The 27975-nt window shown below is 41.2% G+C and overlaps 1 pseudogene; it reads left to right on the top strand.

Moving 5' to 3' along the window:
• LOC115479263 lies at positions 1 to 27923 on the top strand (annotated as a pseudogene).
• Positions 27924 to 27975: the final 52 nt, after the last annotated feature.

Genomic DNA, 27975 nt, shown 5'->3' with positions numbered 1-27975 from the left:
GCTTCTGCTCCCCCCTCCAGCAGAGGGGTTGAAGATACTTCCAGAGGCAATGACAGTAGGTTAAAAGGATGGAGAGTGTACCATTGCTCATAAGCATGGCTAGAGTGCACTTGGTGCAGCAGGAAGCCATGACTTTGTCTTATCAGAGGGCTATCACTGTAATGAGTTGTAGATTGGAAAGAGAGAGCATGGAAAGCTTGGTATGTGTGCATGAAGCCTCAAGTTTCTAAGATTTTGGTAGAACAAGTTTCATTTGAGGCAGAAGTGGAAGACCAAGGAGTAAAACTTACTTTAGAAATATCTGAAGAGACTTATGCTTAACAGTGGATAACAGTGCAATGATTAACACCATCTGCTCTTTTTTTCCTCCCAACAGTATATTCATTCAGCTGGGATCATCCACCGAGTAAGTTCAGTTAATGTTGTAACAAAAATATCTGTACTTTGCCACAGTGAGATTTTTTTATGCACAATTACATAATCTCTCACATATGTGGTTAATGCTGTATCCATCTGTTCCGATGCAGGACTTGAAGCCTAGTAATCTAGCTGTGAATGAAGACTGTGAATTACGGGTAAGAAGTATGCTCCGTCTGCTAAAAGCATTGCAAGGGATCTGGAACAAGCATTAATAGTCATGTGTTATCCAAGTCTCTTAGAATGGTTGGTAACATACTACTCCACTACAGACAGAGAAATACTACTCTAGCTTATCCATTAGTATCTGTGAATGGTGTAATTTATGAAGCATAGTCTCAACTAGAGTTCTCAAATGAGCGATGACAGAAGGATCAGGTGAAACACTTTTGTTGAATACAAAGTTGCCCTTAGAAGAGAATGCAGATTAGTAATCTGGGCAGCTAGCACTTGCCGTCCGCACACCAAAACTCTATCCCAGAATCCCTTCCTCACTTGTAGGACAGTCCTCACATTAACTGGACAACACAACTATCATATGGTCAACTGTTGGGTGCAGCTTTATAGAATGTAATAGACAAATCCAAGCCCAAGCCAAGATGTAACACGATTGTAAGATTGTACAAATGTGCAGAAACTGAACTGCCTAGCCACACGCTATATTGCTAACTAAGTAGCCTGTGGCAGCCAGGCCACTCCTATATCACTAGGGATATATCCAACAATCCCCCTCCTGTAGTTCACACCATAGTGTTAGCTGCAGACTACTAATTGCCAGGCTTGGCACCCTGCTGACCCACAGTACCAAATAAGTAATACTACATAGTGACCGCAGGGCCACCACCTCACAGTCAACAGACTATCCTTTTCGCCATCTTCAACAGTTCAACTGGTTTGGGCATACCAGTTCAGCCTGGGCTTCTCTCCTCTTAAATAAAGTTGTGACCAATTATCGGCAAGGTTGGATCACCAATTCCAAGGCCTCCTACAGATTGTTCATGAAAAGTTCCTGACCCATATATGACAAAACAGATACCGTCCCTAAGAAACAAGCCCGGACACTCCAGATCCACCCATTCATGCCTAACCTGCATTTCCCCCTCTAGCCACCACCCACTGAATAATCTTCCTTTTAACTTTTTTTACCAAGCCTCTCAACCACTGCTTTTGTCCCTTAAAATAAAGCCTTGGAATAATGTCTGACCAAAGAATCAAAATCCCATGCCACAGTACCAAAACAATTTCCACATCCCTCCTCACTAATAAATTGCTTACAAATCCACTCTTCTAAATCCCCCCCCCTCCCCAAAGATGCACCACCAAGACTGCAGGGCATTGCCTTCTCTACATATGATGCTGTAAATAGGGGAGCAACTGCTACCAGCACCTGCCTCTCACCCAACTACAGGACTGAGGCATTGATTGGAAAGAGTATGATGCTGCTGTTTCACCTTAGCCATTGAGACAGGTAATCTCTGAGAAAAGTATGCCCCATAGGAATTGCACAACAAGCAATATTCAACAGTCTCACCAGACTCTGCATGGTTTGAAGCATCACCTTTTGTGCTGTTTTCACCAGGAAAACTTGCTTCCGAAGTGTTCTCACCTTCTTATAAGGAAGACCTGTCATAGCCACTTTATCAATCTCAGTCCCAGGAAAGGTTGATCACTGTCATAGGTCCCTCTATCTTCCTTGCTACCAACAGGATGCCAAGTAACCATGCCACCTGTTTAAAACTTCCAACAGTCACCCCAATTGTCCGATCTCTCCAGGCCCACAAATTAAAAAAAAAGAAACTAAATAATATATGATCTAGCTCATTCCATTGCTAAAGTCTCCTAATGAATGAAGGCGGTGAACATTTCAAAATAAGAGCACGAAGCGGAGCAACCAATTTGTATGCCTTTATCAAAGTAAATTGCCCCGGAACACAAAACCCAGCAAATGAAAGGAGGATGAATGGACAGGTAACAAACGGAACGGCTACTGCATTATTCATCTTGGCCGCCCTGCATTTTCTCACCAGTTGAGCACATTTAAAAGATGCATACTTGACCATACAACATTCCAGAGGGCCAAAGTCATATACCTAAATCACCTGCCGAGTAAGATAAATTGTGAATTAAACAAAACTTACCCATCTGCTTTTTAAGTATGACTCCTAAGGGGGGACAGAAATAGAACTGCAAAGGTCTATCTCAAAAATGGCAGGCTACCCTTCCCAATACCACCCTGCCATGAATTTCTCCATCATCACCACCACCCCCCCCTTGCAAATGCAAAACTGAAGAGTTGACAACCATTTTATTCCCAAACCGCTCCATGAAAGGAATTCTGAAATCAAACTTAAAATACAAAAAAGATATAAAGGAATTAGAGAAGGTGCTGAGAAGGGCGACGAAAATGATAAAGGGAATGGAATGACTTCCCTATGAAGAAAGGCTGAGAAGGTTAGGGCTCTTAAGCTTGGAGAAAAGGCGGCTGAGGGGTGATATGATAGAAGTCTACAAGATAATGAGCGGATTAGAGCGGACAGATGTGAAGCTTTTGTTTACACTTTCAAACAACAACAAAACCAGGGGACACAAGATGAAGCTAGAATATGGTAGATTTAAAACAAATAGGAGAAAGTTTTTCTTTACTCAGCATGTAGTTAGACTCTGGAACTCGTTGCCGGAGAATGTAGTGACAGCAGCTGGCCTTACGGAATTTAAATGGGGTTTGGACAGATTCCTGAGGGAAAAGTCCATTGAACATTATTTAAACATTTTTTTTTTTGGGGGGGGGGGGGGGTTGCCGGGTTCTTGAAGCCTGGATTGGCCACTGTTGGAGACAGGATGCTGGGCTTGATGGACCCTTGGTCTTTTCCCAGTACGGCGGTGCTTATGTACTTATGTAATCCAGACCTGCATATCCTGAATCCTGATAACATGTTGGTGCCCTCTGAAATACGTTCTTCATCAATTTCCTGCTGCAGGACCCATTTTTCATATTTTGGAAGTTGGATTTGCTGCCACATGCAACAAACAGATATGTCTGAACTTGCAGTCAGGAAATAGGACGACTTATTAAATATCCAACACACATTGCCTCCTGCAGTGGTAGACCTCGAAGGCTAGTGCCTGCTATAGCAGTTTGAAAGAACCAAGTCTGTGCTGGCAAAGCAGTACCTCGACTCCTTACAACCCCTGGCAATTCAGTCCCCAAATGTCGAGTCAGCATATCCTGAGTCCTAAGACAAGTGCCTGTTCTCCTCCTCCTTGTCACCAAACGTTTTCTTATAGTTAAACCAATACCACCCTTGATGCATTTGATAAGCCAAAATATACCATATTGTCCAGATAATATTTACCCACACAGTAGCCAGTTGCAAAAAGGCTCTTTTCCAATTCACAATGTTCTTAGCCACTTTCCTCAACTTAACAAAGCTTCCTCTCCTTTTACCATCTTTTATTTATTTATTTATTTATTTATTATTTATTGGTATTTATTAACCGAATATGAAGAGATTCACCAAAGGCGGTGTACTGTTTAACATAAAACTTATAATTTTGTTAACAGCATAATAATAGTAAAATAACAAAGATTAAACTAAATACAATAAATGAGGTAGACTTGAAAACAGTAAATTGAAACCTAATAATAGAACTACTGTGAAACAGTATCAAAAATATACACATTTAACAGCACTGGAATTTAAATACCAGAGATACAATATAGTGTTAGCAGCATAATACTAATGAGCTAGACTGAACCAGTGCTGGAGAGCTACCTAAGGCATATGCTACAAAGTCCACACTCCAATGCTGCCCAAAACTGTCGAGCTCCACTCTCAAATCCCCCTCCACATACCAGGCAAGTCCTTCCAACCCGAAGTCCAAACACACTTGTGGCCAGACCCAGCACTGCACTCTACTCCCAGACTGGTGACTTGAAGGCACTTGCCAAGCTTTGACCTTCAGATACTGCTCCCACAGCTTCCATCTGTACTGTGGCTGACAAGGTCGGCCAACTAACTTACTCCACTCCTTCACTAGTGCCCAACAACATGAGCCACATACCTACCCCCCTCAGGTTCTGCAAACTCCTGCACCCACCCTGATCCCAAATCAGTCTGGCTTACAAGGGGTTCCAACTGCTGCTCATATTCCTCTGTTGGGACTGCCTGTCGAGCAGTGGCTTTCTGATGAGAAGTCATGTATCTGCTGAGACCACTGTCACTCCAAGTAAGCAACAGCCCACAAACGCGATGACCAAACAAAAGTGTGCTTTAGCAGCAGCAGTATTGACCCTTGTGGACTGAGCTAATTCATCAACTGCCACTGTACTGAATTATTCTTCCTCCCACTCACCCACACTTCCCATCATTCTGTTGGCCCTACAACCAGTCTCCCCAACTCTTTCTCTTCCAAAAAAAAAAAAAGCATCAACTGCCATCCCCACATCTCTCCTCAGCCTCTAATTGTGTCCAGGCTGTGGCCAGTGCCTGATTACTCTTGGCCTCTGGGACATCGCCCAGCAGCCTCCCCATTTCACAGCATAATAATTGTAATGAGACGGTACCCTGTGCATCATTTTCTCTGTAATTCTAGTGGCAGTGCACACATTCTTGCAACATTGATGACTTTGCTAAAAAAACAGAATGTCCATCAGATTACCAATAGAAAATTTATGCTTGTCCCAAGTCTGGAGCTGCTTTTTTTTCTTGCTTTTTATAGGGGAAAGTATATGCAAGGGATGAGCAGTGCATAATTTGCTGACATTTGTGAATTATGTATGGCGTTCCACTCGCCAGGAACAGCCCTTATTTTCTCTTAAATGGAAAGCAAAGAAGACTTTTGGGGATAGGCTTTTAAGGGTCATTTTAATTTGGGTTTAAGATCCCAGTGCTTGCCTTATCCTTATTCTGCCACAGTCATAGGGGTTCCTGTTATCTGATCTGAGCAAGTCCAGACTTCTGAACAATAAAAGCCCTAGAATGTTGAACAAATGTTGATCCCTTTTTAAATATCTTCTATAAGCATTCCTTTGCTCCCACCCACTCCCATTTACCACCTCCTAAAAGATAAAGGTACTCTGTGGAGGGAAGAGAAACTTTTTTGTGTCCTCTCTCTGAAAGGAAGAATGATGGGTCAGTAGGCCAGAAGGTTTCCATTCTGAGCTTTAAATGAAGGAAGAACAGATACAATTTGCATTTCTATAGCTGTGCCTTTTGTCCAGACCAGCTCCATTGCACACTTAGAAAGTGCTGCTGCACTGTCATTTCAATGCCCTCTGGGGCGGAAAGTCTGACTGCCAAATATGGTGCCTCGGTCATGTGAAGGCTTTGAAAGGGGCGAGATAAGGAACGTCATCTGGACTGTTGCAAAGCGTGAGCAAGAAGGGCGAGTACCCTGGATGTCAAGCTGGGAGAGGGGTAGCATCACACTGCCCTTTTGAGGTCAATCTGCAAGTCTGGGCACGTGACCCAAAAGGAGGGGGAGGGACTTTTTTTTTTTTTTTTTGTCGAGTAACTGCTTTGAGCATAGATAATGATGATGGATACTCGGTTATTTCTGTGCCAGTTATCCATCTGCAAGTGACTTGTGAGATCAAACTCTGTTCCTCCACAAATCCCAAAAGAAGCTCTTATCTGTTCACATACTCTGTCCACCACTAGACTATAATCCCCATCCTTGTCTCCAACTTGGCTAGCCTGTGTCTAATCATTCTAACAATAGGTTTTATGCATTTAATACAAACACTAATACAATCTTTCTGCTTCTACAAATGAAAAATTCCTTTTGAGCATATTAAAGAGATTTCAAAAGCACCAGATCAAAAAACCAACCACGTTTAAATACTCCCTGAAGGAATACATCGCTAAAACTTAGCTATGTGCTCCTAAAATAATGTAAAAGTTTTCACTGTGATTTTTGGACTTGCCAATGGTTGAGAATTAATTTATGTATAATACAGCACTGTTCCCGCATGCCACATTCCAGCCTCCTATCCTAGAGTTCAGTATAATATGCTCTTCAAAAATAAATATGTAATGCCCACCAAACTGTAATGGTGTAACATAGTAAATGACGTCAGATAAAGACTTGAACGGTCCAGCCAGTCTGCCCAGCAGTCACATTCATCAATTCATGATGAAATCAACAATGAATGTGATGATATATACTTTATCAGGAGTCTTCCTTTGGCTTTTCTGGGGTATAGACCTTAGTAGTCCGCTCAGCTTTGTCGTTATGTTCCACCTACTGGAGTTGCCGTCAAAGCTCACTCTAGCCTATCCAAATCATCTTGTCATTGCGGGGACCCAGACAGGAAAAGTCTGCCCAGCACTATGCTCTATTCCAGCTACTGAAGTTGGCATTGAAGCCCTTTCCAGCCTATCCTAAACTGGATTGCCATATACAAACAGACCTACAAAGTCTTCCTGGCACTAGCTTTAGTTCTTCAAAGCTAGAGTAGCCATCCAAGAGTCACCCACACATCAACCCCCTGCAGCCATTTAAGGTTTTTTTTTTTTTTTTTTTTTTTTTTTTTTTTTTGGGGGGGGGGGGGTTGTAATTTATTTTGTCTTCTACCATCTGTTTTCTAAATAGGGTTCCTCTGTGTTCATACCATGCCTTTTGAATTCCGTCACTGTTTTTGTCTCTACCACCTCCCTCGGGAAGGCATTCCAGGCATCGACCCACCCTCTTTGTGAAAAAAAGAATATTTTACGACATTACTCCTAAGTCTGCCACCCTGCAACCTCAGCTCATGTCCTCCCCATTTCCCCTTCTCTGGAAGAGATTTGTTTCTATATTAATACCTTTCAAGTATTTAAACATCTGTATTCTATCTCCCCTGTCCCCTCTTTCCTCTAGGCTATACATATTCAGGTCTTGTAGTCTTTTCTCATATGTCTTATGTCTCAGGCCTCAAATCATTTTGTCGCCTTCCTCTGGTCCGCTTCTAGTCTTTTATATCCTTAGCAAGAGACTGAATACCAATACTCGAGGGGGGCCTCACCAATGAATTGTACAGGGGCATCAACACCTCCTTTTTTTTCTGGTTACTCCTCTCTGGATGCAACCCCTAGCATCCTTCTGGCTACATCCACCGCTTTGTCCACACTGTTTTTGTGCTTTAAGGTCCTCAGACACCATCACCCCAAGGTCCCTCTCCCCATCTGTGCATATCAGACTCTCACCTCCTAGGACATACAGTTCCCTTTGCACTTTTTTTGCATTAAATTTTAATTGCCAAATGATAGATCGGTTCTAACTTTTTACAGATCCCTTTTCATGTTTTCTACTCCTTCTGGGGTGTCCACTCTGTTACAAATCTTGGTATTATCCTCAAAAAGGCAAACCTTACCGTTTTAATCTTTCGGCAATGTCCCTCGCAAATATATTGAACAGAATCAGCCCTAACATCACTCTCTGAGGCACTCCGCTACTTACCTTTCCTTCCTCAGAGTGAATTCCATTGACACCCCACCCTCTGGTGTGCATCTGTCAACCATTTCTAAACCAGTTCACCACTTTGGGTCCTAACTCCAGCTTTCAAGTTGATTTAAGAGCCATCTATGAGGGGCCAATTTCAAAGGCTTGGCTAAAGAGGTGTGGGTAGCCATGTTAGTCCACTTTTAAAGGTAATCAATAGAAATAAAACAAAATAAAACATGAAAGGCTTTGCTGAAATCCAAGTAGATTACATCTAGCACATGTCCTTAATCCAGTTCTCTGGTCGCTCAGTCAAAGAATTCAGTCAAATTGTTTGGCATGATTTACCTTGGATCTTGTAACTCATTGGATTCCAGGCAATTCACTATCCATTACTTTTCCAATAACTGAAGTGAGGCTTTAACCGGCCTGTAGTTTCCCAGGTCTTCTCTGTCCTCACTTTTGTGAAGAGGGACCATATCCGCTCTTTCCAATCCTGTTGAACCTCTCCATCTCCAAGGATGTATTAAATCTTTAAAAGGACCCGCCAGAATCTCCCTAATCTCCCTCAATATCCTGGGATGGATCCCCTCCGGTTCCATGGCTATGTCCACTTTTAATTTTTTAAGTTCATAAACACATACTTCTGTGAATGGTGTGATATCCACCTCATTCTTATATGTACCATTTACCAGCCTATCGTGGCCCTTTTCCTCGGATTTTCTTCCTTGAACATAAAACAGAAGTATTTGTTTAGAACATTTGCTTTTCATTATCACTCTCCACATAGCCGTCCACAGTATCTTTTAGTCTCACAATTCCATTTCTAGCCTTCCTTCTTTCACTAATATATTCTGAAAAAAAATGTTTCTCCCTTCCTTGCATTCCTAGCCATTGGCTCTTCTGCCTTGCTTTCGCTAGATGTATCTCCCTCTTGGCTTCTTTCTCCCAGTATACTTTCCTGTGTTCCTCTCCTTGAGTTTTCCTGTATTTCATGAACATCACTCCGTTTCCTTTATTTTCTCTGCCGCTTGTTTGGAGAACCATACCGGTTTCCTTTTCTTCTTTTATTTACTCTCCTTACGTAAAGGTCAGTAGCCATTTTAATGGCTCATTTCAGCCTGGATCACTTTCTTTCCACTTCTCGTATGTCTTTCCCATCCCCTTAGCTCTTTCTTCAAGTTTGCCCCCATTTGTTAAAGTCAGTAGTTTGAAATCCAGGACTTTGAGTTTTGAGTGGCTGCCGCCACTCCAGCCGTTACATCAACCAAACCATTTGATCGACTACTGCCAGGTGGGCACCTACTCTGACCATTACACACAATTTCTCCATTTGTGAGCACCAGGTCCAGCATAGCTCTTTCCCTCATGGGATCTGTTACCATTTGTCTGAGCAGAGCACTTTGAAAGGCATCCGCTATCTCCCTACTTCTTTCCGATTCTGCAAGATGGAACCTTTCCAGTCCACATCTGGTAAGTTGAAATCACCCAGTAACAGCACTTCCCTTTCTTTTCCCAACTTTTAGACACCTGCAATACCAGGTCTTTATCAAGAGCTGCTCCAATTGTGTCTGAGGTCTGTAGACAACACCCATGTGCATTGAGGTTCCATCTTCTCTTTTCAAGGCCCCAGATCCTTTGCATTTCAGTCGCTTTATATTGTTTCTGAATACAGAGCTACTCCTCCAACTTATCGACCAATGCAATTGCTCTCTCAAATTGCTGTGAATACTTAAAAAGGAAGCCACTTGTCTGGAAAAAAAAAAAACAGTGTTGTTATAGAGCCCAACCAAAACCAGGATCTTCAGTTTCTGCTCGAAACCAAATCTGTAACTGAAATTGGTCACTCTGAAATGCCCCCCCCCCAGTGGTGGCCCCCTCCTGGCATACCTTGTCATTGGTGAGTACTGGGCACAGATCCTATGTATGAGTATATATGGTAATTCAATTTTTAGCAGCCATTATAGATTGAAAAAAAACATGCTTTGGGTTTTGTATTCTCAGATTTTAGATTGTGGTTTAGCCCGGCAGACTGATGAGAAATGACTGGTTATGTAGCCACAAGGTGGTACAGGGCTCCGGAAATCATGCTGAACTGGATGCACTATAACCAGACAGGTGAGCAGAAAGTAGGTCTCGACATTTCCATTAAAAATAAATTTGCTTTTTTTGTGTGTGAGAGAATATTGTGAAATGCATTTGTCCATCTCTTTTCTTCTCTTGGCAGTTGATATTTGGTCTGTTGGATGCATCAATGGCAGAGCTGTGAAGGGCAAAGCGCTGTTTCCAGGAAATGATTGTATCCTGAATGTAGACAAACCTAAACTGTATATTTTGTTAAAAGCCATTTGATCCTGTCCCTTTACGTTTCATTTACACTTTCTTGTTGCAACAGCATAGCTGGCCAATTTATTTTATTTACTTTTAATGACTCTATTGCTTCATAAGAGGATTCAGAAATGCAACTCTTCATCAGGTGGAAGTTGTGTATAGCAACAGGCAGTAATGGTGCAAGCTATTCCCCCACACTGCCCTGCTAGTCAGCCTACATTTTGCTCTGGTGGGGCCACCTCTGAGGGTAATAGAGAGAAAGGAACGCTAACTGGTTTTAAATGTGCATTTAAGAAGGTAATTTGATAATGGGTGCCTAGGTTAATTGGGCAGGAAGGCACCTATTTTTATAGATACATAGGCATGTATGCATCTTTACAAATACTGCACAAATCCTTAGAAAAAGGCATAGACATTACACCTGCATGTAAATCTTGACTTTGCATTTGCTGCACCCTAACTCTTCCCCTGCACAAACCTGCTATACAAATATGCCCTGGCTTGCACCACACATACATTTGTGTGACCCAATTTTATAAGAGGTCTTTTTCTACTTGTAAATCATTTTATGTGCAAGCATACTGTTTTGTCATATGAATGCAGTAGCTTATTTCTCTGTAAACCAGATCTCAAGAGAGAATTTAATGAGCATGTTAAAGGTTTCCTGAACCCTGATTACAGATATTGATCAGTTAAAGAGAATAATGGAAGTTGTAGGCCACACCTAGTTCTGATCTGCTCAAGAAATCTCCTCTGAACATGTGAGTTCATTATGAAATATTATAACCAATTTTTTTTTTTTTTTTAAATTTCAAAATGTGTGTAATCATTGAATAGTAAAAACAGTTCAGTTTGTGGACGTGGGATTTGTCTGTTTGCACTACTACTGTGTATGCACAAGAGTGCATTGTATGATACAGTGCAGCAGCTGACTTGATTCCATCTTGAATGTTACGGTCAGTGCGGCAAGAGTCATGGAGCATCATTCCTGCCCATGAAGGCCTTGCTGGATCCTGAGGTAATGGGGGTGAAAGGAGCTGGCTGAGGCCTAGAGCACTCTCCTATGGTCAGAGTTGGAACAATGCTGAGAGGCAAGGGGACACCATGAGTTTTGAAGGCTAGATATAGTTATATAGAGATGTATAGAGATATAGATAGACAGATTGAGAGAGAGATTATGTATTACACTAGTGGATTATTCTTAATTTAGTCCAGTAAAAGATGATTACAATTTCAAACACAGGAGAGACATAAGCTTTTTTTAGCTGGGCATCAAGAAACTATTTGTTTAGGAGTAACTATATACTACTACTACTACTACTACTACTACTTAACATTTCTAGAGCGCTACTAGGGTTACGCAGCGCTGTACAGTTTAACAAAGAAGGACAGTCCCTGCTCGAAGGAGCTTACAATCTAAAGGACGAAATGTCAAGTTGGTTCAGTCAAGATTTCCTGAATAGAGGTGTAGTGGTTAGGTGCCGAAGGCGACATTGAAGAGGTGGGCTTTATATCCATGTTTGGTGAAATTCTTGAATGTTCAATATATATTCCTTCTCCCTGAACAATTGTGTTCTTTTCCGCTTTGCCTATTGTTAAGTTAGTTATTGTATGGGAAGTGTTATTGCTATCAGGCCTTGCTTGAAGATATTTTTCTTTATTTAATTTGTCTCAACTATTCCTGTTGCTTTGCCCCTTCTATAATTGTGACTTGTGGTCTAATGTGAACATTTAGGGAGTATGGATTATCCTTGTATTTTTTTTGTTTTCTTTATTATATAGTATATCCTGTTATTTTCAATATTTCTGTTAACAAGTATTGTGATGATTATATAAAATTCAACATAAGATTAAAAAAAAAAAAACAACTTAAAAGAATCCAGTTTTCTCCAAGACCAGTATGGTTGCTTGAGCCATTCACACCTTTTCATTGATGTTATTTGTTTAGAGGAGCACTATCTAGATTAAAAGGTAAAGAGGTCCATTTACTAACTTGGAATGTGCACTTATGCATGTAAGCAAATAGGTGAAGGGGACCCAAAAAGTGGAGACGCAACCACAGTTCAAAATATGAAGTCTCCATATTTTGACTTGTGGTTGCATCTCCACTTTTTGGCCATGTCTGCTCATTGGTCCCCCCCCCCCCCCCCCCCCCAGTGTGCTGTGCGGAGCCTCTCTTCTTAATTTTGCCTCCATTAGCGAACAGGCCCCAGTGCTGCCAGTGAGAGCCAGGTAAAGCAATGTACATTACTGCTTTGTCACAGCTTTTAGAAAATTCCAGTTTGGTGAAGAGATGCTACCAAGCTGCTGTAAAGAATGGAAGGAACATTATTAGGTTTAGTAAAATAAGTCTGAATAAGTTGTGAAACAGTGTTCATGCAGAGATTTTTCTCCCAGATTTGGAAAACTGAATGTGCTTGTTTGATGTATCCACAGGCTAGAAAATATATTGAGTCATTACCATATATGCCACCGCAAGATTTGAAAGAAGTGTTCCGTGGTGCCAACCCACTGGGTATGCTCAATTTAAGTAATCCAAAGGTTGTATTTATATGCTAATACCATGCAAAATTTAATCTGGGGAGTATATTGTGGATTGACAAAAGTTCTTTTATGTTTCAACACTTTTATTGAAGGCAACAACAAGGTAACAAAGCACAAATTACTATATTAGCAACATGTCCCTCCATGTATTTATTTATTTTATTTATTTATTGCACTTGTATCCCACATTTTCCCACCTATTTGCAGGCTCAATGTGTACTGAGTATAGCTAATACACCGGGCCTTCTGAGCCTTCATTTAACATTTTAATAACCCCCCCCCCCCCCAACTCCCCTCCCCTCAGTCCACCATCCCACATCCAAATCCTATTATCTCTACTGCCCCCATCCCCCATCTCCCATTCTATCCCCCCCTCCCCCCGTCACATAGACTTCCACCCTGGGCGGCCCCTAAAGGCACCCTTGACAAAATTTCTTTAAAAAAGTGCATGTATTCCGGGCATTTTAGAATAAATTGAATTGATTGGGTAGTAATTGACCTGCTTTACAGAAGAACATTTTGTAAAGGAGGTCAATTACTACCCAATCAATTCAATTGCATATAGTAATAGCTGCTCTTAAGCATAAATGTTAAGGGTATGCACAGGGCAAATAGGGCTTTATTTTTCTGGCTCTTTTTTTTTCCAGATCTTTTCACACATTTGATTTAAAAATGAAATTGTATGCTTTAGTGTGTGTTAATTTGACTAGTGTGCATTAAATCAATTTAGCATGTATTGAATTTTTTAAAGGCGTACTAAGAAACTGAATGCAAACTAATCAATGCTTATCCCTAATAATTATCATTAGATATATATATTTCTTTTTTTTTTTTCACTTTTGGTGGTTGAGAATATTGTAATGTTTTGCCTTTCTAGGGAGCTGTAGTAAAGTTGGTGTGAATGTTTAGATGGTAAGCAGTGGAAAGTGAGTGGCAGTAGAGAGGACTTTTGTGATGGAAGAATGGATGTGACTCATGGTGGATTGTCTGCCTCCCTGTTTTGGCATTGTGTGGATTCGTGAGGCAATAGTCTGTTCCAAGACAGGTCCAAGCAGATATGACAAAAGTCCAAAGCTTAAAAATCTAAGGATTCTTTATTGCACAAGTCCCGACATGGCCATGTTTCGCCAATATGGCTGCATCAGGGGTAATTGTAATACACTAACCAGGGATTATCTTCCAGGTTGGCAGAAGTCATCCAGGTCTGCATGGAACTTCTTGGGTTTCAATTTCATTTTTAAGCTTTGGACTTTTGTCGTGTCAGCTTGGACCTGTCTTGTGCTTTTACTGCAGACAATGAGAGCCTCTTCCTGTTGTTGCGAATAGTCTGTTCCATCCTCTGGTTGGGGTGAAGCCTTTTTTATTCTCTGTCCTTGGGGTCTAATTCAGAACACCACTGCTACAGTTTCAGCTCATTTGAATCTTCTTACTAAGAGACTGATTCTCAGAATGCCAGTGCAAAAGCCAACAGCGCGCACTCCATACTGCTGGAACAGCACAGAAAACTAGCTCGCTGATGCTCAAAGGAAATGGTATTCAAATTATATTCACATTGTAAAAGCAAAAACAAGGAGGAAGCATGTTTGGCGCATGCGCAAAAGTTTCACAGTAAGCACAGCTCGACAAACCTGAAAGTGTAGCACACATCAGTGCCACTGTTCTGTGCCTTTAAATATAAGCTTTTCAAATTTTTTATTTACTTGAAAGGCTTATATTTAAGCGCAGAAAACAGGTGCCAATGGTACACATTCCTTTCTCAGTACCGGCATTTACAGGCTTGCTCAGGCTTTCTTCCGCTTCCAAAAGAAATAAAAAATCAGCAGAAATTAAACTGAAAATCAAAATAAATCCTCTCTTCAATCCCCCCCCCCAAATGCCAGCTCCAAGGGGGGCAGTAGGTTTCCATTGGTAAGAGCCAGGTTTATGCACTGTTTTCTGAACATTAAGGAGGCATAGCAAAGACCCCATTAACATCCAATTGACTACATTTAATACAGTTTGTGGTCATCTTTGGCACACACATTCTGCACAGATTAATATGCACACAATTCTGGCACTAACTAACCTTACCACCGGCAGTAGGTTTTGAGAATCGGCCCCTAAATTAGTACAAAGTTTCAAGTTTATTTTATTTGATAAACTGCCTATTAGATAACTGTCTAGGCAGTTTACATAATACATTAAACATATAAAAACACCAGAAAAGCAGTCAGGTATAGGTTATTAGCAGCAATAGGAAAATATCTTTTCAAGATATTCTGATCAAAAAAGAGACAGGTGTGTTTTGAAACCATTATGGACCAAATTTTATATGGTGCCCCAAAATCAGCACCAAAAAAAAAAAAGTGCTAAGCACTATTCTATAAACAGCACTCCAAGTTGGGCACCAATAGCATGTAGCACTGGGATCGACACCTAACTTTTAGGCGCAAGGGTTTATAGCAACTGAAACCTGGTGTATATCCCACTTCCTAAATTAGCGTGAATCTTATGCATTCTGTAACACTACGTGCAAATCTCTGGAACACCCATGCCCCTCCTATGGTCATGCCTCCTTTTTGGATCTGCAGACAAGTAGGCACACATTTTTATAAAATAGCATGTAGCAAGGTTAGTGTGTTAATTCTAATTATTGCCAATTAGCACCCAATTATCAGTGGTAATTGGTTTGTTACTCAAGTTGTGTGTGCAAATTGGATGCGCGCCCAATTTTGCTTGTACAATTTCATGTGCCATATATAGAATCTGAGGGTATATGTAGGAAACCCACTCACAAGAATACATTTTTACGTTACCAGAGTCATTACCACAATTTGAAGGATAACCTTCCCATTGGCCAGTTTCAAAACGAGTTTACAAACCTGTTTTAAGACTGCATCATGTGCTGCCTTTGATCACCTTGGAAAGTTCCCCCCTCCCCCAAATACCGGTCAGCACCCAGAGTTAACATTATCCCCTTTATCCCACTTTGCTAGCCCCTCAAAAATATACAAATTATAAAGATAAACATTTTGACTTAAATACATTAAGCTTGATTCAGAACTTCCTCCCAGTTGCCTATCCCTCCTAGAAGACTTGATGTACCCAGGAGAAAGTGTTAAATAACAGCACAAAGGCCTTCTGTTTGTGGGTATGCACTTATGCTTAGAACTTAAATCAAGTCTAAAAGATTTCACTTTAGGCTCAAAATGTGACAAATCCTGATCTTTTGTAAATATTCTTTTTCCACAGGGGTTATTACTCGCTCATTCTTGGTCAAGTAAGGTCCTTGAGTGGCTTACATTATAAAATAGTATATTCAAACCCATCATAAATACATAACACACAGAAGACTTGCTACTTTGCTGTCTCCTTTCTGAGATTTTCCATGTTTCACCATATCATCAGTGTGCATGTGACAGAACAGAATCATACAGTACAATTAACCTGTTTTCTCCTCTTCATATGTTTTATTGTTTTGTACCTAGAGTAGCAGTGCTGTCTGGTATTTGTATTTTTTTGTAATTTTGAGAGAGGCCAGGTTAGCAGCTGTGTTTGTTCAAATGCCTTCTCTTCCCCCCCTAGCGGTGGACCTTCTTGAAAAAATGCTGGTCTTGGACAGTGATAAGCGGATAACGGCCTCTCAAGCTTTGTCGCATCCCTACTTTGTGCAGTACCATGACCCTGATGATGAGCCTGAAGCAGAGCTCTATGACGAGTCAATAGAAAATAAAGAGCGAACCATAGAGAAATGGAAAGGTAAGGACCCATGGTGCACGGCACTACAAATGTCTTGGCATGAAGAGCTCAGGACTGTTTTGTTCTGCCTTATTCAATGCTCCTGGAACACCAGAAAGATTGTGCAGTGCCAAACAGGCAATTAATATTTCTTCTTGTAACAGTGACGTAGCCAGACCTCGGAGGGAGGGGGCCAGAGCCCAAGGTGAGGGGGCACATTTTGGTCACTGCCTTGCCACCACCCCCCTCCACCACCTTGCCACCCTGCTGCTCCCCACCCACTGCGCTGTGCATCTTGGCTGGTAGGGGTCCCCAAACCCCACCAGCTGAAGCACTACCGAGACACAAATACCTTGGCTGGCGGGGGTCAGCTGAAGACTTCGTCCAGCGCTGATCTCCGGTGCCGCCGCATTGCCTGCCCTGCTTTCTTGTCCCCTCACGCCAGGGACAATCCCTTTTGTGAAATTGAGCGGTGGATGAAGTCTTCAGCTGTCAGGGGTTAGAGGGCCCAGAGCAAATTTGGGGGGCCCAGGCCCCCATGGCCCCACGTAGCTACACCACTGTCTTGTAGAAGGTTTTTTGTTTTGTTTTTTTCCCATCTTTCCAACAACAGTATGCATTAAAGTGCCTCAGATCTTGGTCCGTTTGTGTTCTGCTAGGCACTATCATTCAAGGTAAGATTAAGGCATAGGCAAACTATGCATGTGCATGGGGTCAAAATATAGAGTACATCAATCAGGTGTATTTGAAAACATGTCACATGATTTACAATTCTTTGTGTAATATACAAATCTGTTCTACAGTTTCCAGCTGTTAGATCATTGCAGTGTGGCTTTTAAACTATTATTTATGCAGATACTTGAGTAGCTTAAAATTTAATTGGCAGTTTGCAGCTTGAGAAAATAACAATTAAAATAATAAATGTTTTAAGGAACTGTGTTTGCTAATCTTAGTGTTGTAAAATGGTTCACTATAAATCCTGGGATCCTTGTGTTCTTGCAAGGCATTATCTGATGATCTTTGTCAGGACAAATCTGAATAATACAATCCAGTTGGACTCCCAGCTCACAACAAGGAGAAGCTGCTTTTACTGGCCCTCGAGCACCCTTCCCTTGGGTAGTTTCTCCTCAACAAGGGTAAACCTAGCTTTTGTGCTTGTCTTTCCAAAGTTCACAGTGCAGTAAAAGTGAACTTGATGGTGTTTTTACCTTTTCAGCATTATAAACAAAATGATGTAGCGGAGCACTGTGGCACTTCTTATGGTTGGTGGGCGTGGACTATCTAGAAACACAGGGACAGGTGACCACACAATTTTTTTCCATTTGGAATTTTTTTCTTAAATTTTGTTTTTTATTTTTGTTTGTGTGTTTTTATTTTATTTCAAATTAAAACAAAAATGCAGGGACTAGTGCTTCCCTCTTCACCTGACTTTATATAAAAAAAAAAAAAAGAATTGGCAGTGCCCAAAATAGAAAAAAAAAACTTTCCTCCCTTGGTCCTTCTTAACTCCCTTATTGCTTCTCTATCAGTGGATGATTTTGCTCATAATTTGAGCAAAATATTCTCAAAATCTGTGCTTCTCTCCCTTCATCTTTAGCTATTCAAGTTTTTCCCCCTTCTTTATCCTAAGTTGCTTCCTCCTCTTCATTCCTGATGTCCTGTTCCAGTAAGTCTTTCTCTACTCTTGACTTAGGTTCCTCTTGGTCTAACTTTCATTTACCTTCTCTTTCTGATGTTACTAAGGCTTTCACATCCCTGAGGAAGATTCATTGTGCTGTGGATGCTATGCTTCCATCTTGGATTGGAATCTCTTAACATGGGCTTTAACCTCTTGTCCTTTCCATGATTAGAAACAGCCTGTCTACTGGTGTAGTCCTTAACTCTTAGAAGACCTCTGTTGTACACCCAGTCTTGAAGAATTCATTCCTTGACATTTTGGATCCTACAAATTATAGGCCTATTTCTCATATATCGTTACTCTTAAAAGTTTTGGAAAAGATAGTATTTTTCTAATTGGTGGAGCACATTGAGGCCTCTCATATATTACACCCTATGCAGTCTGGTTTTTTACAAGGCCACTGTACAGAAACTATTTTGACTTCGCTTCTAAATGATATTCATACTACACTTTCATAGTGGTAATGATGTTCTATTGATTTCTCTTGACTTGACAGCTGCTTTCCATTTGATTAATCACCCTTCTTTCACATCTTTTTTCATTGGGTATTTCAGGAACTGTTCTTTCTTGGTTTTCATCATTTCTTGCTGGCTGTCAATACTTGGTTTACACATCCCAAGGTGGTTCTAAACCTTGGTCTTTACGGTGTGGAGTTCCTCAAGGTTCTATCCTTTCCCCACTTTTAATATTTTTCTATCTCCACTCACATTATTGATTCAGAACTCTGGCCTTAGATTTTATATCTACACAGATTATATTTCTGATTTCCACTCATAATTCTGTGACACTTAATCTCACTGTCTTACATTCATGTCTCAATTCTATTGATCTTTGACTTTCTTCTAATCTGTTGGGGGGGGGGGGGTCTTTTACTAAAGATTAGCTCAAGTTATCTGCAGTAATGCCCATAGAAATAAAATGGGGCCCTGCTGCAGATAACTCGAGCTAATCTGGTTCTTAATTCTGCTAAATAATTAGACATGTGTTGTAGCCTTCACCAGTACCCACAGTTTGGGGGAACCCTCTTAAAATGATGGATTTCTTTAAATACCTTAGGGTAATATTAAATTCTCAACTTTCTTCCCCTCAATTTCATCTGTAGTATGCTCCATGTTTTTTCTCATTACGCTCTATTCATGCCATATGCCTGCCCTTAGTCTCCTATACCTGTTCCATTCTCCATGCTTTAGTGATAACAGTTTAAAGTGGCTCTGAAGACTTGCCTGTTTGATAAAGCTTTTTCTGATGGTCCTTAGGGCGGCAGGCTAGCCGGCTGGGCAGCAGTGAGCAGGCTTCACAACTACTTATTCTTTTATTTTCTTTGCTTTTCTTTTAATTCTCTCTTACTTTTATAAGTTGTAATTCTTTTCCAATGTTTTATGTTTTTAGCAATTGTAAACCGCCTTGATTTCATGAAAGGCGGTATATTAAACTACAATAAACTAAACTCTTTCTAACCCCACTTCTGAGCCACAACAGTCCAAACTGCGCAGGAACAATCCTTGTTGGTTTGGTGTTTCAAAGTAGCTCTGGCAAAAAAAGCCAACATAGTTTGGGTAAAATGGGTCTGGGAAGAGGGAGGCCTTCAGTTTTTACATTTTGGCTGTCGACACTATTTTTTGGGAAGGAGGGAGGGAGCTGTGGAAATTTAAAATAAACAGAGTGCCATAAGTGGCACCTTGGTGGATGTCCTTCTGAAGGTAGAGCAGTTGTCATCTACTCAACAAAAAGATGAAGTTGAGGCCCCCAAAAACATAAAATTAAAACCAGCGATTTGACATTTGTTGGGGTTTTTTTTTTGTTGTGTGTTTCCTGCTTTCTCCATTTTCTTCTGGATTGAGCAATGGGATCCTGGCACAATAAGCTTTCATTTAATACATCTACCCCACAATTCGTAGTCTGGTTCTTGAAACAATGGCCCTGAGCCAGGAGACATAAAGGACTCTTTCTGCAACCTTTTTATCAAAGACTCTAAATCCAGCCACCAGATGGTGTTCATAAGGATAACTGTCTCCACCCCCACCTCCACTCCATCCCTCCTCGAGGCCAACGCTCCGTTTGCAACTTCCCTAGCTCCAGTCAGACTGAAGTTGATGGCCTAATCTGGGAATTGAACCAGGGACCCCCTCCACATAGTAGCACCCAGCACTACCACTGGACCAATGATTGATCTTTTAATGAATGCATTTATACCCACTTAAGTTCATATTGCTTGAAAATATGAGATGTTTTAAGAATTTATGTAAAAGTGTTTTACAATTTAAAAAAAAAATGATTTCCCCAGTCATTTCTTTGGTGCCTGGAGTTATGTAGGAGAACTAAAAAGTAACATGACAACTGCCTTCATCATAAATGAAAATATATGAATAGCTACATATGGAGGAAAAAGACCTCCTTAACAGCCACAACAGTCTTTATACAAAAACCATGGCTTAACTCATTAATGGTCAAAATACCTCCAATGTTAGTTCCACTTTTGTATGACTAAATTAATGTCAAATTTTTCAAAAACATAATCCAGTGTCCATCCTAGTGAATAATCGTATCTTTGACAATGACAGTGTTTCAAAAAATTTTGTGTTAGCACATGCTAAAATTAAATGAAACTCAACATTGAAACTTCAGTGAGTAATTTTCCCCCTGTGCATGTCTGCTGAAAACTGCTCCACAATAAAAAAAAATCTTAGTATAATAGGGCAAAGACTATTTAAATCTTTTACAGTAAAAAAAAAAACAACAACAAAACCTTGTCTTCACCATTACCAAAACAGGAAGTCCTACGTTTACCAAAGCCGGTTTCAAAAACAGGGCCAGCACGAGAAAATGCCCACTCGATTGGTGGATGTCAGATGTACTGCTTAATATGGCCACAAAGTACTTTTAGGAAAATGTGAAAATATGCAGTCATATAAATAACCTGGTCCTCCACACCCCCTCCTTATTCTGCTTAAACATTAAGGGAACATTTTACTAAAGTGCAGTGAATTCTTATACTTACCTCACCTTAACTTTTGCAGTTAAATTGTGCTAAGTACAAAGCCTAAGCACGAAGGGGTCCTTTTATAAAGCTGAGGTAAAAAGTGGTCTGCGGTAGTGTGGGCACATCTTTTAGGCGCACGCTGGGCCATTTTTTTTTTTTACCGTGGCTGAGAAAAAACTCAATACCATGGTTTAACGAAGAATTGAAAGAACTAAAAACACAGGTCAGAAGATTAGAAAGAGCATGGAACAAGAAAAAAGATGAAAACAGCCGCAAAGACTGGAAACTACAAAGAAAATACAAATACACTATCAGACAAACTAAAAGGACGTATTGCAAAACCAAAATAGGACCAAACTACAAGGATACACACAAACTCTTCTCACTCGTAAACGATCTTCTAAATACCACTACGGTAACCTCCAACAACACAGATACCCCATCAGCAACCAATCTTGCAAATTACTTCAAGGAAAAAAATCATAAAACTCTGACTCATGATACCTACCAATATAACAGATTACACAAATATCCTTGAATGTCTAGACCCAAACCCTGGGGAATGCCCAGCAGATCAATCATGGACCAACTTTGACACGCTCTCATCACATGAAATCTTACATTGGCTCAGGAAATACGCCAAATCACAATGCAAATTAGACATTTGCCCTAATAGTCTAATAAGATCCGCACCCAAACAATTCAAAACAGACCTCATGAACCACGTAAATCACAGGCTTCAAAATGGGCTCTTTCCCATGGATAAAGGAAACATCCTACTTACCCCGCTACCGAAAGATGCTAAGAAAAGCACAACTGACCTAACCAACTATGGCCCAGTTGCATCTATTCCACTCATAACCAAACTCATGGAAGGCATAGTAACAAAACAACTTACTGAATACCTAAATAAACATTCAATTCTCCACGAGTCTCAATCAGGATTTCGGTCAAATCACAGCACCGAAACTGTTCTAGTGTGTGCAATGAACTCATTTAAACAAGCAATTGTGATGGGCAACAACATACTCCTCTTACAATTTGACATGTCCAGTGTCTTTGACATGGTCGACCATGAAATACTATTACATATACTAGAATACTTCGGAATAGGAGGCACAGTTCTCAAATGGTTCAAAGGATGCCTGACCACAAGATCATATCAAGTAACAACGAACACGGACAGATCACCCCCATGGATACCTGAATGTGGAGTACCCCAAGGATGCCCCCTCTCACCAACCTTATTCAACCTGATGATGATGATACCTTTGGCTAAACTTCTAGCAAATCAAAACCTCAACCCCTACATATATGCAGATGACGTCACGATTTCCATCCCATTCAGACACGATCTAAATGAAATCACCAACGAGATCAACCAAAGCCTCCAAATAATGCACTCCTGGGCAGATGCATTCCAGCTGAAACTAAATGCAGAAAAAACACAATGTCTTGTTCTCACCTCACAACATAACACAAAAAACTTCTCCACCATAACCACACCATACTGCTCTCTGCCTGTTTCTCAAAACTTGAAAATTCTAGGAGTCACCATTGACCGAAACCTTACTCTTGATACCCACGTGAAAAACACAAAGAAAAAGATGTTCTATTCCATGTGGAAACTCAAGTGTAAAACATTTCTTCCCGAGATACATATTCCGTACCCTGGTACAGTCAATGGTAATAAGTCATCTTGATTACTGTAATGCACTGTACGCAGGCTGCAAAGAGCAGAACATCAAGAAACTCCAAACTGCCCACAATACTGCGGCCAGACTCATATTTGGAAAAACTAAATATGAAAGCGCAAAACCCTTAAGAGAGAAACTTCACTGGCTCCAACTTAAAGAACGTATTGCATTCAAGATCTGCACGATGGTACACAAAATCATTCACGCAGACGCCCCAGTCTACATGCTAAACCTCATGGACCTACCTCCCAGAAATGCCACAAAATCATCTCGCAAATTCCTCAACCTGCACTTCCCCAGCTGCAAAGGACTAAAATACAAACTGATGCATGATACCACCTTCTCTTACATGAGCACGAAGTTATGGAACGCACTACCTAGAGACCTGAAAACAATCAACGAAACAATTATCTTTCGCAAATCCCTCAAGACATATTTCTTCAACAAAGCCTACAATGAAAACCCAGAACCTCACTAATCCACTTCTGAAAACCCACCGTCTACTATACCTAATAAATGCCTTCCTTCGTCTCTCTACTTTCTTCCCTTAATTAATCTCTGCACAACAATAATTGTACCTGACATCCAGGATTAACTGTGTTAACAAAACTATGTAAGCCACTTTGAGCCTGCAAATAGGTGGGAAAATGTGGGATACAAATACAATAAATAAATAAATAGTAAAACTAGTGCGTGCCTGTTTACAACCTGAGCCCTTACTGCCACCCATTGACCTTGCAGTAAGGACTCACGCGCTGCCCACGCGGTTATCATGCAGCGTGTGCCAATGTGGGTGTGCTGCCGGGAATGCCCCCTGTGGTAGAAAATAGAAAAATATTTTCTACCACAGAATTAGGCGTTTGCCAAGATCAGAATTGCCACTGGGCACATGTGCTACCCTGGCAGTAGTGCCAGTTGGGCGCATGTTTGCCCTCCACCTTTGTAAGAGGGCCCCTATATGCAGGGGGCATGCCCTGCATTTAGTGCACATAGCAAACACCTCACGAGTACTTCATTATATGCGCTGACAAATTAGTGCAAGAGCATGTACCCCAGTGCCTAACCTAGTAAACAAAAATAACAGATCTTCTATGGTGGTGCAACTTGGCCCCCTTTAACCAACATCTTTCCAACCCTGGTTTGCCTTAGTAGTCCAGGGCAGGAGCAGTCCTCCTCTGCTGTCCTCCATACTCTGCTCTGGGTTCTCGTAGTACTACCACTAGGGAATCAGTCTGCTTGACAGGGATGAAATGCTCTTCCTATCTACCTCCTTGTCCCTCAGAAAAGCTGTTTCCTCTTTTTTTTTTTTTTTTTTTTCCTTACCTCCTATGGCCTTGCTCTCCTGCTCACACCAACTGGGTCCACAGCCCTGTATTTTCTGCTATAAAGGGTGTCAAGAAGACCTACAGCCTGCTCTTCTAGTTGCTCCCAGCAAAAGGCCTTGCAAAGATACAATCAGTCAGGACTAAAACTGCTGCTGCTGCACCCTCAGGAGCTAATACTCTTCCCCACTGCATCCCTATCCTACCCCAGCTCCAGCCTCAATCAGGCCAATGCCACTTGCAGTTTTGGGGGTAGTCTAAACTTGTTTCCAGACATAAAAATCCACTCACCTGGAATTCTCTATGTATAATCTTTTATCAATAGGTTTGATCTTGAGACCAATATCTTGTTGAGCTCTTAACCCTGGGGAGAAGATGAGGGGAAGTGCCTTCAGAGATGGAGGGGAAGGGATGAGGAGGTGGAAGAGAGTCTAGAGGAAGGAGTGAAGATATGGTATGAAGCATTTGGAGGGGCTAGTAAAAGCTTGAAAGTGTAAAGCAACAGGGGACTATAGAAGCCAGGGTGAAAGATTGTGGAAATGGGGTTGAGGACAGTTGGAAGCTGGGTAGAGGTCAGGAAGGGGTTGGATGTGAGAAGGGAAGAAGTTGGAGCAGGTGAAGGAATGCAAGTCAGAGGAGCCTAGATGATAGTGTGAGTACAGAGGATAGCAGTGGGGTATTAGAGAGTGGGTGATGGGAGGGATAGGAAGCTGAGAAGGGGAAGGGACAGGGCCAGTGGGAGACTGCAAATTGGAGTGAAGAATATAGGAAAAAAATAAATGGGTCTGAGGATTGCTAGCAGGCCTCCTTGTTCCGTTTTCCTAAAGGGAATGAAGGAGTAGCCTAATGGTTAGTGCAGCAGCCTTAGAACCAGGTTCAATTCCTACTGTAGCTCCATGTGACTCTGGACAAGTCACAACCCTCCTTTGCCCCAGATACAAAATGACTACCTGTATATATAATATGTAAACTGCTTTGATTGTAACCACATAAAGGTGGTAGATCAAATCCCCCCCACCCCACTTTCCCCAACAGGTGTACTAGTGCTCTGACCAGTGCTGTCTTTTAATAAGTACAGTTGATACAGTTTTAGTTATGGAAATTAGTGCTGTTATGGTAAGCTTGTTGTATAGGTTCTGCATGCCTTTATGTAGGGTTTTGTGTTAACTGTGCAAACTGGTAGCAGAAGGAGAATTTTTTTTTTAATTGTTCCTACCTTCACAGTATTTTTTTTTTTTGGTATCTTGAGTTGTACAGGCGAAAATCCTATAGTTGGGGGGAATGTGGAGTGTGTTACCGAACTGAAGGTGCAGGTTTTATTTTGAGATTCTCTCTAATCCTAAATAGAATTCAGGCTTTGCTCCCATATGAAATAATTATAATGGTAGTAGTTTTATGAGAGAGCGCTGATACTGGCTAGGGATTTTCTTTTATGTATAAAAGGTTCTTGCAACTTTTTATGTTTCATAACTAATTTAAACTTAGAGGGATGGATTCTGATGTAGTGGTGAGCATAATATGTGGAAATTCAACTTTGACTTGCCCTCCTATTACTGGCCAGATTTATCTGTCTAGAGCAGGGGTTCTCAACCCAGGACACATCAGTCTGATTTTCAAGATATCCAGAGTGAATATACTTGAGAGAAATGAGTATGCATTGTATGTAAATGTATTTCATGCATAATCATTGTAGGTATCCTGAGAATCAGACTGGTTGGGTGTCTCTCTAGACCAGGGGTTCTCAACCTAGTCCTTGGAACACCAGTAGTCAGCTGATCTCCCTGCCCCCACCTTGACTGATAGGACCTGCCTAGGCCAGATGATCTAAGGAGAACCACTGCTCTATGCTTCTCTCTTCTGACTCACAATTGGAACAAACTCAAATTTAAACAGTTAAAAAAAAAATGTTAGTGTTTGTGTGGGAGGAAAGCATAACACTGCCTATCTGTCCTGGTCCAGAGGAGACTGGTTCTGGTTTCTGAGACAACGGCGCAATTTTTGTGAGTTGGGGGTAGGGGACAGGGAGTTCAGCTGGCCTTTTTTTTGGAAATGTTTACATTCCATTTGTGGCAACAGGTGTGAAAGATTGTTTTTAGTTTGAGTGTTAGAATGCTGTATGCTGAAGCTTAGTACCATGTTCTAACCAGGGCCCACCGAGATGGGGGGGGGGGGGCAAGATTCCCCAGTGCCCGGCATCCAAAGAGGGCCTGGTGCTGGTGATCGCAAGAGACTGCTCTACCTGCCACGGGTCCTTCTTCCTGCCACGTCCCGCCTCCTGTGAAGTAACTTCCTGTTTTCACATAGGTGGGATGTGGCAGGAAGAAGGACCCGTGGCCAGCAGAGCAATCTCTGTCGATTGCTGCGGCAGGGGTTGTGGTGGGGCCCTGTAGAGTGTTTGCCCTGGGCCCAGTTTTTTCCTCTCAGCGGCCCTGGTTCTAACACATTACTTACTGCATCGAGGCCAGTACTGGAGAGTCTTCATGAATCAAGTTCTTAATGTCAACTCTACTACAGCCTTTAAAAACATTTTCAGATTCTGTATATACCAGCAATTTATCGATAATTGTACACTCTCTCTCTTGCTTGAACCACATCTATTTGTTGTAATCACATGGAACCAGCAGGATCTCTGTCCTCGATCTCAATGCACATTGGCTAGCAGTTTTATAATTCTGACGGTGGTTACCAAACAGTTAAACGCAGTGCAGCTTTCACTACTGATTTTCCAGCTATGCTAATGTTTTGGAAGGGTCTGCTTTTTTTTTTTATCCTGGGGTTCAGTTATCTCTTCTGTCCTCTGGCTGTCAACATGTTTGTCAGCCCATGTTTCTCTTTCTGCAGGTCATCGGTGAGTGTGGGCGTGCATAGCTCTGTTCCTGATAATTTCCCTTGTTGCACACCATTTCTAACAGCAAGTGCTTGAATTTAAAAATATAATGCTTATTATATATTCGGGCTTTCCCCATGTTTTCAGGGCAAGGGTTGTAGCTCAGTTAATCAGCTATTTGAAGATAATAAACCATGGCTCAGACTGTTTGGAAATATTACAAGTCCAAAACACTTGAATATTGATAACATTTCAGCTACTTTGTTTTACTTTCTTTCTCTATAGCCATCTACTTCTTAAATGTCAAACTATAGTACAGTATTTAATGCCACTTTCCTGCTTTTTATTTTTTTTTAGAGCTTACATATGAAGAAATTACTAGTTTTAAGCCACCTGATTTTAAACTGGATACCCTGGAGATAGAACAGTGATCGCAGACAGCCGCACTGTGTCCTTGCACGGCACCACAACATGCTCAGTATTCCCAAAACATCCATTTTGATGCTCACGCTTGCTGGAAAAAAAAAAAACATGGAGGAGTGGGTAAATGATCCTTCACACTGGAGCTGTTTCTTTCCCTTGTGCCATGACTGCCATCACATGATGTACGAGGTGATTTTGAAGTGCTGTGCCAGCAGACCTCACCGAGTAGCTTTTTGCAGGATTTCTGCATGTGTCACTTTCCATGGGAACGGCAAGGAAATGAAAGCTGTCATTTAAAAAAAATAACAAAACATACAGTTTGAAGCATGTTGGTACACAAAATGGAGGCAGTGGTTCCATACAAGGAATTAACTTATTTTTATCTGGTTTTATTTTGATGGTTTTTATGTTTTTCTTTCATTTGTAGCTAATGTCTTTAAGGGAGCACGGCAGTAAGTTAAAATTAACACACACATATGAATCTGACATGGTTGTATCCATTACACAGAATGTCTCTGTGCAACATTACCACCAATTCAGAGCCAATAAATGTCTATCCCCCGTGGCTATGAAATATATTTTTCTTACTGCGGTGGTAACACTTTTTTGTTTGTTTT

Source organism: Microcaecilia unicolor, chromosome 10 (genome assembly GCF_901765095.1).
Source record: "Microcaecilia unicolor chromosome 10, aMicUni1.1, whole genome shotgun sequence".
Taxonomy (NCBI): Eukaryota; Metazoa; Chordata; class Amphibia; order Gymnophiona; family Siphonopidae; genus Microcaecilia; species Microcaecilia unicolor.
This window is presented reverse-complemented; position numbering and strand designations above follow the sequence as displayed.